The sequence below is a fragment of the Bubalus kerabau genome, chromosome 2 (assembly GCF_029407905.1).
Source record: "Bubalus kerabau isolate K-KA32 ecotype Philippines breed swamp buffalo chromosome 2, PCC_UOA_SB_1v2, whole genome shotgun sequence".
NCBI classification, from domain to species: domain Eukaryota; kingdom Metazoa; phylum Chordata; class Mammalia; order Artiodactyla; family Bovidae; genus Bubalus; species Bubalus kerabau.
Genome location: NC_073625.1, coordinates 78,949,064 through 78,965,758, shown reverse-complemented (window position 1 = coordinate 78,965,758; position 16,695 = coordinate 78,949,064). Strand labels below are relative to the sequence as shown.

Here is a 16,695-nt window from a genome sequence, read left to right as displayed (position 1 = left end):
ACTTTTATTGTGGCTTTTACCCAAGGAAAATAAAACTAATAATGGTTGCTTTTATCTAAACTTTAAAAAAATTTTTTTCTAATTTTATTTTATTTAACTTTACAATATTGTATTGGTTTTGCCATATATCAAAATGAATCTGCCACAGGTTAAACTTTTCTTTTTTAAAAATCTAAGTAATTATACTTACGATGTATCTTCTTCCTTTTGGCTCTTGTGCCATACATATCCTCTCCAGTGGGTAATGTACTTACTTTTAGTCTAAGTAGGACATTTGCAATATGACCTCAGATCTTTAATAATTCTCAGTGTATTTGCAGGGAATTGTGCAATAGTCTTGAATCACGTATGATAGGTTCCCTTGAATAAACTACCTAGTTGCCCTGGAGATATTAATTCTTAAAATCATACGGCTAATTTGAACAATTTTTTTTTAATTTAAAAGTTCTCATTATTATGGAGAAATTTTCATTTGATGTATTAACAGAATTTGTTCTGATTTAACCTTATTAAAATTTAGAATTTTTCATTTAGCAATATAACAGACTGTGAGAAAATAAACTCTTCATTTTGTCTGTTCATTTGGGTCAATACATCTTTTTATATTATTTGAGATATTTAACATCTTAAGGATTTACTTACACTTAATATGCACAGGTATGGCTTTGATAAATGCTTATAAATATATCCCAGATGGTTGGGGCACAAAAGACATTTATTCTACATAGTTTATTTTCTAATGAGTATTTTCATAACTATGATATGGCATTAAATTCACAATTAGAAAGATAAAGAGAGAATTGACAATGAAAAATAGATGAAAAGATCAATATTTTTAAGGCAGCTTTGCATTTTCAACATAAAAAGGCAAATTATTTGGATAAAAATGGTTACTCAGTTGAATATACTATATAATTAGAATATTAAACTACAATGTGTGATATTACACCATTTATGTAACTTTAAATAACTGATGATTGTTGTTTAGTCACCAAGTCGTGTTCAACAGTTGGGACCCCATGGACTGTAGCTCTCCATGCTCCTTTGTTCATACGATTTTCCAGGCAAGAATATGGAGTGGGTTGCCATTTCCTTCTCCAAATAAAACTGGATTTCTTTTTTATTATAGTCAACTATGCTAAGTAATATTATTACTGACTTTAAAAACACATTATGAAGACATATATCAATGAAAACAACTGTCATAATTGAACCAAAATTAAACCCAAACAGAAGTAAATCAGTTATCTTAACATTCCCTTTACTGATTACTATTATCATTTGCAATGTAAAAGATTTCCTTCATGGATGTTGTCTCTCAGTCTGAATTTTTTATGTAAATCTTAGCATTTACTCTGGTTCCTAAAAACCCAGGGTGTTCTAACAAAATATGTGCATATTGTGCTTCTACAGTGAATATAGTTCTGACATACAATAGGCTATTTCCCAGAAGAATAATGATTCATGAAGAACAAAGTATAAAGAATGTTTGTTTCACTTATTCTATAGCCTATGTTCTCTTCTTAGTTAAAAAGAGTTGGCAGAGAGTGTTTATTATTTATGTTAGAGTTGGAGAAAGCAATTAGATTAGACTCATATGAATAACCTATAGATAAAGACTAGTAATCAAGGATCAGGAACGTAGTCAACAGAAAATATGCCACTGACAGCAGAATAATAAAAATGAATAAATAACTGGTCTAAAGCATAACACAGAAAACAAAAGTTTAAACAGACCTCATGAAAAATATTAGATGAGATAGAGCTTAATCAGAGCCAAACTCTGTCCTCTTGAACAAAGGAAGCAGCTGGAAAGTAAGCAGCTATATATTATCAACCTAAGATATTGCTGAGTTATTGCTGTTGCGTGAACCAGTGCATCAGCTTCCCCTCCACTAGTAGGTGAAATAAAAATATTTTGTGCAATCTAGAGGACAAGATAAGCAGAGTTGGTGCTTAGATTAAAAAATATTTACAGAGAGGAAAAACATTATGCAAAAGTAGATATAGTAAGCATATTTGGTATAATGTTATACCAAGGATATAAGGATAATAAGGATATAAGGATAATCATTCAAAATATAAAGTATAAATGTAATTATAATTTACTGTATAAAGCAACCACAGTAGCTGCAGATGATGTCCTGTCTGTACCCATTTTACCAGCTGGTACACTCATCAAGTGAGTCTGCATTAAAAGCTTCCACTTGGAACAGATGATACACTGCTTACCACAGGGCATTCAAGTGACTCACAGATTTGGGGCACTATGGGTCTATTTTCCCTGACACAAGAAGATGACTCTACAATGTGATTTATGTTTCAAAGCATGCTTACAAAGCAGAAGAAAGCTAGAATTTGTGTTGGACTATTCTCTTTCTTAGCTCCTTCCCTTTCTCTATTTTACTTGCCTCATTCATATGCTTTCCTGAAAGAAGCTGCCTTAATTAATCTCATACACCTGAATCCCTGACTCTGGCTCTGCTTTTGTGGTGCCTTCGGTAGCAGCAGTGGTCCTGGGAAGAACACTAAGGAGTTGATTCTAAAATTGGCTTACCAGCTAGCTACCTGACAATGAGCAAACTGTCACTGAAGGTATGTGGAATATTAATTGTTCTTAGCATTCTATAATAGTTGGTGGTTAAGACATTTACCCCTAGTGAATTGGGAAAGGATTGGAGGGGAAGAAGATGTACTAGTTCATGTAACAGTAATAACTCTGGCACTGGAAAAGAACAGGGAAGATATTCATAAAAAGGACAGCCAAACTACATAGGTATTGCTGAGCACCAGCGATGCTTTCAAGAGAGAATATGCTCAGTATTCACCAATTTAATACAAAAAAATGAAAATCAGAGAGCCTCAAAGGCAGCATTTAAAGAAAAGTTAATCTATAGCTGGAGGATGGATCATACTGAGGAGTAGTCTTAGGAACTACACTTAAGAACAGTAAAATTCCACAAAGTGTTGAATATACAGCTCCAGCAAGTCTCCTATGGCTGATAGGAAAGAAGTAGGACTGAGAGTGAAAATATGAGGATTATCTGAATAAATGCCCTTGAGAACACCCTGATTACCTTGACACTCTGGGCTTCTAGATGTGACCCACCACCTCATGTTAGAAGGTAGCAGCTCCCTCCCCATCTTCCTTTTCCTTCAATGGCCAACATTATATGAAGTAGAAATTCCAGATCTACCTGAAAGATGATAGAGGAAGAGGTAAAACTACTCAGAAATGTAGGCATATTAAAGTGAATTAATCATGTAAGACCAGAAGAGCTATGTCTTCTGCCTAAATTTCTTGGAAAGACCATCCATTTGTCAAGGCAGGAAGGGATATTCAAGTCAAGGGAGACAACAATGACAATGAGAGGCTCTGGAAGCTGGGTTTTATGGTAGGAGATTCTGGCTAATAACTGTAATCATTGACACCCCAAATAAGAAAGGCCAGGTGGCAATACTTAACAATTAGAAGTAAGATAAGGCATAATCATCCTAATGGTCATCAATTTCTAAATGTCAGCCAGGGTCATATAACAGGTGGGGATATGTAACAATTACCAACAAATTATGGTTTTCCTAGAGAACTGTCAGATAAAATACAGAAATTGCAGTACAATTTAAATTTCAGATTAAAAAAAACACTTAAATTTTTAGTATAAGTATGTCCCAAATATTACAAGGAACATATTTATACTAAAAGCATCTTCACTATTTATCTGAAATTCAAATTTAACTAGTGTTCTGTTTTTATTTGCTGTATCAGGCTCACTGCCCTTAGCGAAAAAATGTACAGTCCACAAGGGTACTGTCCAATATATATAATTAAAGGCTTCAAGAATGGATGAATAGAAGGCTTAGGGTCAGCCAGCCCCTATGGAAGGGTCATTATCTTTTTCCCAGATTCCAGCATTAAGCAAGTTTTCCCCCCTGGCATTCATTAGTTAATGGAATGACTGAGGTCGCCTTGAGGGTGGAGTAGTTTGCATGGTAAGGAATCACCCAACTGCTTTTCAAAGTGGACTATGTGCTTTTATTCAGGTAATCATTCTCCACAGAAAAGAGAAAGCTTAGACTTTTCAAAGGCTTTCAAATGCAGACTTTGAATTTATATCAAAGACAGAATCATAATATCATCGTGGCACACCTCTTAGAGTATCAATGGCACGAGAATGGGCTAATGAATGAATCCTGACCCAGGTCTGTCTTACAGCAGATACACCGAGTCTACATGATCATCTCTGGCCAATTCTGAGTTGTTTTCAAGTGCCATTTTTACTGTATCCTACAAAGTGTTTAAATGTTATTTAAATTCTTGTTCTGATGCCTCAAAGTAGAGATCTGGGTCAACTTAGCCTGCCCTCTCAGACCAGAAATACTACCTGAAAGAGAGGGCACTCAGAAATGAGAGGTAGAGAGGAAGATGATGAGAATCAGTTAAAGCCTCTCAGCAAACTGCAGCATCAAGAGGTATAGCTTGCCCCACCACTCATTTTCTGATAAGTTTTCCCAGAAATTGTGATCAACCATCCCTCATAGCTCAGTCAGTAAAGAATCTGCCTGTCATGCAGGAGACCCAGGTTCAATTCCTGGGTCAGGAAGATACCCTGGAGAAGGAAATGGCAATCCACTCCAGTATTCTTGCCTGGAAAATCCCATGGACAGAGGAGCTCTGCAGGCTATAGTCCAAGAAGTCAAGAGTCAGACATGACTTAGCGACTAAACCACCATCATCCTTGAGATACTGTCTTCTTAAAGTGAACTTAATTTGGGAAGTAAGCAGATTCATCAGTGTAAAGCAAGAAGCTGACTCCAGTAGAGGCTGTTGCCATTTATCAATTGCCATACCTTTTCTACTTTGCTGCTGTCTCATCATCTGTTGTCCCCTTCTCCTCCTACCTTTGGTCTTTCCCAGCATCAGGGTCTTTTCCAATGAGTCAGTACTTCGCATCAGGTGGCCAAAGTATTGGAGCTTCAGCTTCAGTATCAGTTCTTCCAGTGAATATTCAGGACTGATTTCCTTGAGAATTGACTGATTTTATCTCCTTAATGTTCAAGGGACTCTCAAGAGTCTTCTCCAACACCACAGTTCAAAAGCATCAATTCTTCGGCACTCAACTTTCTTCACAGTCCAACTCTCACATCCATACATGACTACTGGGAAAACCATAGCTTTGACTAGATGGACATTTGTTGGCAAAGTAATGCCTCTGCTTTTTAATACATTGTCTAGGTCTGTCAAAGCTTTTCTTCCAAGAAGCAAGTGTCTTTTAATTTCATGGCAGCAGTCACCATCTGCAGTGATTTTGTAGCCCAAGAAAATAAAATCTATCACTCTTTTCATTGTTTCCTCATCTATTTACCATGAAGTGATAGGACTGGATCATTAGTAGAATCACCAAAATTACCCAATTTAAATTTCATACTCATACATGTGTAAAGATGTAGAATAGGACATGGAAGACAGAAATAGCTTTCAGTTCAGTTTAGTCCCACAGTCATGTCCAATTCTTTATGACCCCATGGACTGCAGCACACCAGGCTTCCCTGTCTATCACCAACTCCTGGAGCTTGCTCAAACTCATGTCCATCGAGTTGGTGATGCGATCCAACCATCTCATCCTCTGTCATCCCCTTCTCCTCCTGCCTTCAATCTTTCCCAGCATCAGGGTCTTTTCCAGTTAGATAAAGCTTTAGCCAACTTTATTGCTCTACGTGACACCTCTCCCCAAGTTATACATAAATGGGTCAAACCCTTCATATTCTGAAATAGCTCCTCCACTTAACATGACTTCTTATCAGAATATTTCAGAATGCCGATGACTCCAACTCCTGCTAAAAGGTCAATTCTCTCCAACCCTTTTGTTTGGCAATGTGATTGGGAGGCATGATTATCTCTTTCACTTTAGCTTCCTTCGTTTTCCATAATGCAACATTATAAAAGCATCTGTGCTCAACTTCACTTTCCTTTTTCTTTTCTCATCCCGAATACCTGAATTTTAATTATTCTTACAAAATATATCAATTGGTTTCATCCAGTACCTGAGGGCATGCTAATTGTATACAGTTTGGAAGCCATTCATTGATGCAATTTTCCCTTGTTAATAAGCCCTCTTCCACCAACCGATTTTCATAATCCCCAATGCATATACACTTGGTTCTCACACTGTGGTTCTCAATACATTTTTTCTTTCATTTGGTCTTTCTAATCTTTCCTCCCAACATTTTATGCAACTAATAGTATTTGAGTGTTTCCTTTGTTTTATACCCTTGCCAACAAATAATGTTGTCAGATTTGGGCCATATACTGTGTGTAAAATGGTACCTCACTGCGATTTTAATTAACATTTCATTAATTGCTAAATGAGTTTGACATATTTTCATATGTATATTGCCCATTTGGGTTTTCTATGAAATGCCTTTTACTCATATTTCAAAAGGCTTTTTTAAGTGGAATCTAGATAACTTTTTACTTATATATTTTTCAAATATTTTCTCCTAGTTTTGTTTTACATTTTACTCTAAAAGTGCATCTGTTGCTATATGTTTTAATGAACTGAAATTGCTCGTTTAAATGTAGTTAAATTCATCAGTCTTTTCTCTTATGGTTAATACTTGGTTTTCTTTAAAAAGAGACTGCATCTTGAGGATATAAAGGCTCTATCCTATATGTCTTTCCAAGGTGTATACAATTTTTACCTTTAATATTTAAGTTATTCATTTCTATGGAATTTCATTAGTATGTCATGAGGTAGGGATCTACCTGCATATGGTCATATTTACAAAATTGCATAAATAATAATTTCTTTGTCAGTATACTATGTTAAGAAAAAAGAGATTTAATACAATTATGTGCATCCAAAATCTTGATTGAGTTGGAGGGGTAGGCTCTAAGCTGGGCTATACTATCAACAAATCAACACATAAATGTGCAAATGGCTAACTGAGGAAATAGCCATCTCTGTTACAATCAGGAAGTAATAGAATAAGAAGCTTCTGTGATAACTGTTGGTTCCAGGACAGTACCACCCTAGCTATACTTTAGGAATTAGGCCGCTAACCATGAGCAGCCTGTATATCCACAAATATAGTAGCACATTCAATGCCTTGAATGCAATTTTTTCCCTCTGTACTTCATTTGGTTCTGAATTTAAATCTCTGAATTTAAAACATAAACCAACTGTTTGATAAAGATGAGCCATATCAAAACCCTAGCTGCAATAGTTCATGAGATTTGGTATTTTAGTTTTCTAGTTGCTATGGTACCGAGAGGTACACTATGAGGAAATAAGGACAGGTGTTGAGTTAGTCAGTCTACTGTATTCATGTCAATAATAAAATATCTTAATTCTACTTATTGAATTTTCCAGTCTTTACCCAGTGCATTGAAATGCTACTTTGGTCATATTTGTAATTTCCATATATGCATGAATTTGTGTCTGGACTGTTTATTCATTTTAATCCCTATAGCTTTATAATGTATTTAGTTTTGATATCAGGTAGATCAACTCTCTCTATTACCCCAACACATATACTTAACTTATTTTCTTCAAGAGTGACTTAGCAATTCTTGAATTTTTCCACCTCTAGAGGAAAACATAGAATCAACTTTTCAAAGTATTCAATAAACTGGACCTGCATTGATTCAAATGAGTATTACCTATTAACTGACATTTTATTGTATTTTTTGAGATGATCGATCATGTTTTTCTACTGAGATACATCAATAGATTTTCTAAACTACTGTTATAATCATACAAATATTTTCATAAAATGGAAATGATTTGTTCCTTAAAACTTTTGTAAAATTCTTCCATGAGACATATGATATACTGTGGCAAAGATGAGATTATTTTGAAGATGTAATTAAGGTCCCTTATCAGTTGAAAGTTAAACTTAGTTGCTCAGTCATATTTGACTCTTTGCAACCCTGTGGACTATAGTACAGCAGGCTCAGAGAAATCTATGGTATTTTCCAGGCAAAAATACTGGAGTGGATTTTCATTCCCTTCTTCAGGGGGTCTTCCTGATCCAGTGATGGAACCCAGGTCTCCTGCATTGAAGGCAGATTCTTTACTATCTGAGGCACCAAACTCTGCCTCTAATCCATTTACTCTGAGTTAAAAGGAAGATTTCCCTGAGTAGGCTTGACCTAATCAGTTAAGCCCTTTAATAGAGGGGCCAGAGGTGGAAGACTTGAAAAAATAAACCCTCACTCTTTATTTTTAATCTTTGAGGAAGCTGCCTGCAATAAATTCTATAGCTACAAAGAAACTGTACGAACTATGTAAGTTCAGAAGAATCCCACAGTATTCCGGTGAGATCACTTCCCCAGATGACACCCAGGCTGCAGGCTTATTAGATCTGAAACAGTACCCAGATAAGCAGTACCCAAACTCCTTATATTGGAAAGCTGAGAAATAATAAATGAGTATTACATAAGAAGGCTTTCTTATTTCTCCTTGCTGTTCTCTATAACTTTTAATTCAGTTGCGTATGTCTATCTTTCGCTTTCTCCTTTACCTTTCAGTTCTCTTTTTTCTCAGCTATTTCTAAGCCTCCTCAAAAAACCATTTTGCCTTCTTGCATTTATTTTCCTTGGGGATGGTTTTGTTCACCAACTCCTATTCAGTTCAGTTCAGTTCAGTCGCTCAGTCATGTCCGACTCTTTGCGACCCCATGAATCTCAGCACACCAGGCCTCCCTCTCCATCACCAACTCCCGGAGTTTACCCAAACTCATGTCTATTGGGTTGGTGATGACATCCAGCTATCTCATCCTCTGTCATCCCCATCTCCTCCTGCCCCCAATCCCTCCCAGCATAAGTCTTTTCTAATGAGTCAACTCTTTGCATGAGGTAGCCAAAGTATTAGAGTTTCAGCTTCAGGATCAGTCCTTCCAATGAACACCCAGGACTGGTCTCCTTTAGAACGGACTGGTTGGATCTCCTTGCAGTCCAAGGGATTCTCAAGAGTCTTCTCCAACACCACAGTTCAAGAGCATCAGTTCTTCAGTGCTCAGCTTTCTTCACAGTCCAACTCTCACATCCATACATGACCACTGGAAAAACCATAGCCTTGACTAGATGGACCTTTGTTGGCAAAGTAATGTCTCTGCTTTTCAATATGCTATGTAGGTTGGTCATAACTTTCCTTCCAAGGAGCAAGTGTCTTTTAGTTTCATGGCTGCAGTCACCATCTGTAGTGATTTTGGAGCCCCCAAAAATAAAGTCTGACACTGTTTCCACTGTTTCCCCATTTATTTCCCGTGAAGTGATGGGACCAGATGCCATGATTTTAGTTTTCGAATGTTGAGCTTTAAGCCAACTTTTTCACTCTCCTCTTTCACTTTCATCAAGAGGCTCTTTAGTTCTTCTTCACTTTCTGCCATAAGGGTGGTGTCATCTGCATATCTGAGGTTATTAATATTTCTCCCATCAGATCAGTTGCTCAGTCGTGTCCAACTCTTTGTGACCCCATGAATCGCAGCATGCCAGGCCTGCCTGTCCATTACCAACTCCCAGAGTTCACTGAGACTCACCTCCATCAAGTCAGTGATGCCATCCAGCCATCTCATCCTCTGGCGTCCCCTTCTCCTCCTGCCCCCAATCCCTCCCAGCATCAGAGTCTTTTCCAATGAGTCAACTCTTCGCATGAGGTGGCCAAAGTACTGGAGTTTCAGCTTTAGCATCATTCCCTCCAAAGAAATCCCAGGGCTGATCTCCTTCAGAATGGACTGGTTAGATCTCCTTGCAGTCCAAGGGACTCTCAAGGGTCTTCTCCAACACCACAGTTCAAGAGCATCAATTCTTTGGTGCTTAGCCTTCTTCACAGTCCAACTCTCACATCCATACATGACCACAGGAGAAACCATAGCCTTGGCTAGATGGACCTTTGTTGGCAAAGTAATGTCTCTGCTTTTGAATATGCTATCTAGGTTGGTCATAACTTTCCTTCCAAGGAACAAGCGTCTTTTAATTTCATGGCTGCAGTCACCATCTGTAGTGATTTTGGAGCCCAGAAAAATAAAGTCTGACACTGTTTCCACTGTTTCCCCATCTATTTCCCATGAAGTGATGGGACTGGATGCCATGATCTTCACTTTCTGAATGTTGAGCTTTAAGCCAATTTTTCACTCTCCTCTTTCACTTTCATCAAGAGGCTTTTTAGTTCCTCTTCACTTACAATGTTACAGATCTCTGTCCATGGTTCTTCAGGTGCTCTGTCTGCCAGATGCTATTTCTTTTCAGCACATCCTGATGATTTAACATTTAGCCTTTATCCCCTAAGGTTTTCAATGCTTTACCATTTATTTATTATTATTATCCTTAAATGTTAGTGTGTCTCTTTAAAAAATTATTTGATTTTCCATTTTTATTCTATTCTTATATTATCTGTCAACTGATAATCTGTTTTTGTATATTTATTTTGATGTCTTAACCATTTAGATTTTTAAATATAATCCAACCTATAACTTTCTCTTTATTCTGCTTTTTCTGTGCTTTCTCCTTTTTTAGCCATTTATTTATTTTAATTTTTAATAGATTTTTACAATAGTTTTAGATTCCAAGAAAAATGAGTGGAAAATACAGAGTTTCCATATACTCCTTGTCCCCTCAGTTCAGGTTGCCCAATCATCTCCCCCACTAACAATCTGCCCTCCAGAGTCTTACATTTGTTATATTTGATGAATCCATGTTGGAATTTCATTTTTACCTAAAATCCATAGTTTACATTAGGGTTTATTCTTGACATTACATATTCTATGAGTTTGAGGAAACAGTGGAAACAGTGTTAGACTTTATTTTTTGGGGCTCCAAAATCACTACAAATGGTGACTGCAGCCATGAAATTAAAAGACGCTTACTCCTTGGAAGAAAAGTTATGACCAACCTAGATAGCATATTCAAAAGCAGAGATATTACTTTGCCAACAAAGGTCCGTCTAGTCAAGGCTATGGTTTTTCCTGTGGTCATGTATGGATGTGAGAGTTGGACTGTTAAGAAGGCTGAGCACCGAAGAATTGATGCTCTTGAACTGTGGTGTTGGAGAAGACTCTTGAGAGTCCCTTGGACTGCAAGGAGATCTAACCAGTCCATTCTGAAGGAGATCAGCTCTGGGATTTCTTTGGAGGGAATGATGCTGAAGCTGAAACTCCAGTACTTTGGCAACCTCATGCGTAGAGCTGACTCATTGGAAAAGACTCTGATGCTGGGAGGGATTGGGGGCAGGAGGAGAAGGGGACGACAGAGGATGAGATGGCTGGATGGCATCACCGACTCGATGGACTTGAGTCTGAGTGAACTCTGGGAGTTGTTGATGGACAGGGAGGCCTGGCATGCTGCGATTCATGGGGTTGCAAAGAGTCGGACACGACTGAGAGACTGAACTGAACTGAACTGAACAGTAGTGTGCATCTACTATTATAGTATCGTACAGAATAGTTTCACTGACATAAAAATCCTTTTTATTCTGCCTTCCTGTCCCTTTCTCCCCCATAACCACTGATCTTTTTACTGTCTCCACAGTTAATTTTACCAGAATATTATATAGCTGGAATCACACAGTCTGTAGCCTTTTCAGACTGGCTTCTCTTATTATTAATATGCATTTAAATTTCTTCCATGTCTTTTCATAGCTTAATAGTTCCCGTCTTTTTAGCACTGAATAATATTCCATTGACTGGATGTACCACAGTTTTCTTATCTATTCACTGACTGAAGGGCACATTGATTGCTTCCAAGTATTAGCTACATGGGATAAAGCTGCTCTGAACATCAGTTTGCAGGGTTTTTGTGGATATTTTCAGCTCCTTTGTGTAAATACTAAGGAATGAAATTGCTGTGTTGTACAGAAAAATGTATGTTAGTTTTGTAGGAACCTGCCAATCACAGAGGATATGGGATATCACAGTGGTTATCCCATTTTGCATCCCTTCCAGTTATGACTGAGCATTCCTATTGCTAACATTTGGTGTTGTCAGTTCTGGATTTGGATTAGTCTAATAGATATGTAAGGGGTATCACTTTAAAAAAAAGTGTTTCCCTGAGTCATGTGATGCATATACCTGTGGCGGATCCTTTTGATATTTGGCAAAACTAATACAATTATGTAAAGTTTAAAAATAAAATAAAATTGAAGAACAACAACAACAACAAAAAGAACTCATGTAATAATTATCAGAATTGTTAATCTTTTGTTTTTATATTAAAAACACAAAAATCTTAAAAAAAAGAGTTCTTCATATATTTTAGATAACAGTACATATCAGATGTGTCTTTTGCAAATATTTTCCCCCAATCTGTGACTTTTCTCATTTTCATTCTCAGTCAGTATATTTCATACAGTAGTTTTTAATTTTAATGATGTACAATTTATCAATTCTTTCTTTCATGAATCCTTGCCTTTGCTGTTTATCTAAAAATTACCCCTTGTGTAAAAGGTCAAATAGATTGTATGTTATCTTTAAGAGTTCTTTAGCCTTACATTTACATCTAGGATGTATTTTGAGTTGACTTTTGTAAAAGGTATAAGATTTATGTCTAAATTCATTTGGTTTTGGCATGAAAGTTTTCAGTGTTTCAATCATCATTTTTTGAAGAGACAATTTCTTTTTCTCCATTTGTATTGCTGTTGTTCCATTCTCAAAGACCAGTGGACTAGATTTATGCTGTTTTATTCTGGGCTTTCTGTTCCATTGATATATTTGTCTCTTCTTTCACCAATACCACATTGGCTTAATGACTATAGCTTTACTGTAAGTTTTGAAACTGGGCTTTGTCAGCCTCCAAACTCGTTCTCCTTTGATATTGTTTTGGCTATTCTGTGTCATTTGCTTACTGTTTATTTTTAATAATTTTTAGTTTTAGTTTTTCTGTACCTGTTATTAAATTTTGATTAGAAAATAATATACTACTATTATAAATCCTACTTGCTTAATTTCCCTTTTTATTAGTTACATTTAAAATCTTACCATACTTGAAATTTTTTACCAATTAAAAACTCAAACACCTTAAGTTTCTTAAGGGAAAAACTTACAACCAAGCTTACTCTATCCAACAAGAATCTCATTCAGACTTGATGGAGAAACCAAATTCCCTAAAGACAATCAAAAGCTATGAGAATTCAGCACCACCAAAACAGCTTCACAACAAATGCTACAGGAATGTCTCCAGGTGGGAAACACAAGAGAGGAAAAAATCCTACAAAATAAACACAAAACAATTAACAAAATTGTAATAGGATCATACATATTGATAATTACCTTAAATATAAATAGATTACATGGTTCCACCAAATGACACAGACTGGCTGAATGGATGCACAACAAGACCCATATATATATATCCTGTTGACAAGAGACCCAGTTCAGACCTAGGGACCCATACAGACTGAAAGTGAGGGGCTGGAAAAAGGTATTCCATGAAAACAGATATCAAAAGAAAGTTGGAGTAGCAATACTCATATCAGAAAAAAATACATTTTAAAATAAAGACTATTACAAGAGAAAAGGAAGAATACTACATAATCAACCACAAGAACCACAAGAAATCAACCCAAGAATAAGATATACCAACTGTAAATATTTAGACAGTCAACATAGGAGAAATCAACAGTAACACAGTAGTAGTGAGGGACTATAATACTTCACTTACACCAATGGATAGATCATCCAAATAGAAATTTAAAAGGAAACACAAGCTATACATGACATATTAGGCCATATAGGCGTAATTGAAATTTATAGGGTATTCCATCTTAAATCAGCAGAATACACTGTCTTCTCAAGTGCACATGGACCATTCTCTGGCATGGATCATGTTTTGGGTCACAAATCAAGCCTTGGTAAATTTAATAAAGCTATAATTGTATTAAGCATCTTTTTTGACTACAATACTATGAGATTAGAAATGAATTACAGGGGGAAAAAAGTGAAAAAAGCACAAACATATGGAGGCTAAATAACATGCTACCACATAATCAAGAAATCACTGAAGAAGTAAAAAAGGAAATCAAAGACACTTAGGAAAAAAAAAAAAAGACAACAAAAACACTATGACCCCAAACCAGTGGGATGTAGCAAAAGCAGCACTAAGATGAATACAATTCTACTTCAAGAAACAAGAAGTCTCAAATAACCTAACCTTAAACTGAAACAACTAGAGAAAGTAGAACAACAACAAAAACCCAAAGTTAGTAGCAAAAAAAAAAAAAAAAAAAAGAAGAAAGAAAGAAAATAAATCATAAAGGCCAGAGCAGAAATAACTGAAAAAGAAATGAAGCAATGATAGCAAAGATTAATAAAACTAAAAGCTGGTTCTTTGACAAGGAAAACAAAATTGATAAAACTTTAGCCAGACTCATCCAGGAAAAAAGTGAGAGAACTCAAATCAATAAAACTAGAAATGAAAAAGGAGAAGTTACCACTGACACTGCAGCAATACAAAGAATCATAAGAGACTACTACACGCCACTATATGCCAATAAAATACAATATGCAAATAAACCTGGAAGTAATAGACAAATTCTTAGAAAACTACAACCTTCCAAGACTGAACCAAGAAAAACAACAACAACAACAATATGGGCAGACCAATCACAAGTAATGTAATTGAAACTGTGATTAAAATATCTTCAAACAAATAACACTCCAAGAGCAGATGGCTTCACAGACTAATTTTATCAAACCTTCAAAAAAGAGCTAACACCTATTCTTTTCAAAATCTTCCAAAAAACTGTAAAAAGAGGAACACTCCCAAGTTCATTCAGCAAGGTCATCATCACACTGATACCAAAATTAGGCAAAGATATAACACACAAAGAGAAAATTACAGATCAATATCACTGATGAACACAGATGGAAAAGTCCTCAGCAAAATACAAGCAAATCAAATCCAACAACATTAAAGTGATCATACACCATGATGTAGTGGATTTATTCCAGGGATGCAAGAATTCATCACTATATGCAAATCAATCAATATGATACACTATATTAACAAACTGAGGAATAAAATTCCATATGATCATCTTAATAGATACAGAAAAGCTTTTGACAAAATTCAACACTGATTTATGATAAAAAGTAACTGAAAACTGGGCAAAGAGGAAACCTGCCTCAACATAATAAAGTCCACATAAGACAAAACCACAGCAAATATTCTCATAAATGTTTCTCAAAAACAGAAAGCATTTCCTCTGAGATCAAGAACAAGACAAGGATGTCCATTCTCAAAACTATTATTCAAAATAGTTTTGGAAGTTCTAGCTACAGCTATTAGAAAAGAGAAATAAAAGGAACCCACATTGGAAAAGAAGTAAAATTGTCATGTTTGCAGAAGACATGATACTGCCCATAGAAAACCTTAAGAATTCCACCAGAAAACTAGAAGAGCTAATCAATGAATTTAGTAAAGTCACAGGATACAAAATAAATATACAGAAATTTCTTGCATTCCTATACACTAACAACAAAGATCAGCAAGAGAAATTAAGGAAAGAATCCCATAGAAAACTATATCATACTGATGAAAGAAATCAAAGATGATACAAACAGATGGAGAAACATACCATGTTCTGGGATTGAAATAATTAATATTGTGAAATTTGCTATACTACCCAAATCAATTTTGGAATTCAATTTTGCAGATTCAATGCAATCCCTATGAAATCACCAATGGCATTTCTCACAGAAATAGAACACAACATTTTACAATTTGTATGGAAATACAAAAGACCCTGAATAGCAAAAGCAACCTTGAGAAAGAAAAATGGAGCTGGAGGAATCAGGCTCCATGACTTCAGACTGTATTATAAAGCTTCAATAATCAAGATAGTATGGCACTGGCACAGAAAAGAAATATAGAGCAATGTCAGAGGATAGAAACCCAGGAATAAACCTATGCAGTTACGGTCAAAGGAGTCAAGGATATACAACAGAGAAAAGACAGTCTTCAATAACTGGTCCTGGGAAAATTGGACATCTACATGCAAAAGAATGTAATTAGAACACTCCCTAACACTATACACAAAAAGTAAACTCAAAATGGACTGAAGACCTAAATGTAAGGCTGAGCACTATAAAACTCTTAGAGAAAAACATAGAACACCCTCTGACAAACCTCAGCAGTATCTTTTTGGACCTACCTCCTAGAGTAATGAACATAAAAACTAAAATTAAAAAAATGGGACTTAATTAAACTTAAAAGCTTCTGCACAGAAAAGGAAATCATAAACAAGATGAAACAACAATCCTCAGAATAGAAGAAAATATTTGCAAATGAAACAAGTAATGAAGGATTAATCTCCAAAATATATAAACAATTCATGGGGCTCAATATCAAAACAACAAAAAACTCAAACAAACAAAAAAACTGGACAGAAAATCTAAAGAGACATTTTCTCTGAAGAAGACATGCAGATGACCAAAAAACACATGAAATAATGCTTAACACCCGTAAGTCTTAGAGAAATGTAACTCAAAACTACAATGAAGTATCACCTCACACCTGTCAGAATGGCCATCATCAAGAAATCCACAAACAATAAATGCTGGAGTGGATGTGAAGAAAAGGGAACCTTCTTACACTGTTGGTGGGAATTGATATAGCCACTATGGTGACGATACGGAGGTTCCTTAAAAAAAAAGTCACCAATGGCATTTCTCACAGAAATAGAACAAAGCATTTTACAATTT

At 35.8% G+C, this 16,695-nt stretch overlaps 1 long non-coding RNA gene across 1 annotated transcript in view; it reads left to right on the top strand.

Moving 5' to 3' along the window:
• Positions 1-2,460: 2,460 nt before the first annotated feature.
• Positions 2,461-16,695, top strand: part of LOC129644772 (uncharacterized) — a 30,597-nt gene continuing 16,362 nt past the window's right edge. The window contains exon 1 of the long non-coding RNA XR_008710979.1: positions 2,461-2,595. This is a non-coding gene — a long non-coding RNA (uncharacterized LOC129644772). The remainder of the gene's footprint in view (positions 2,596-16,695) is intronic.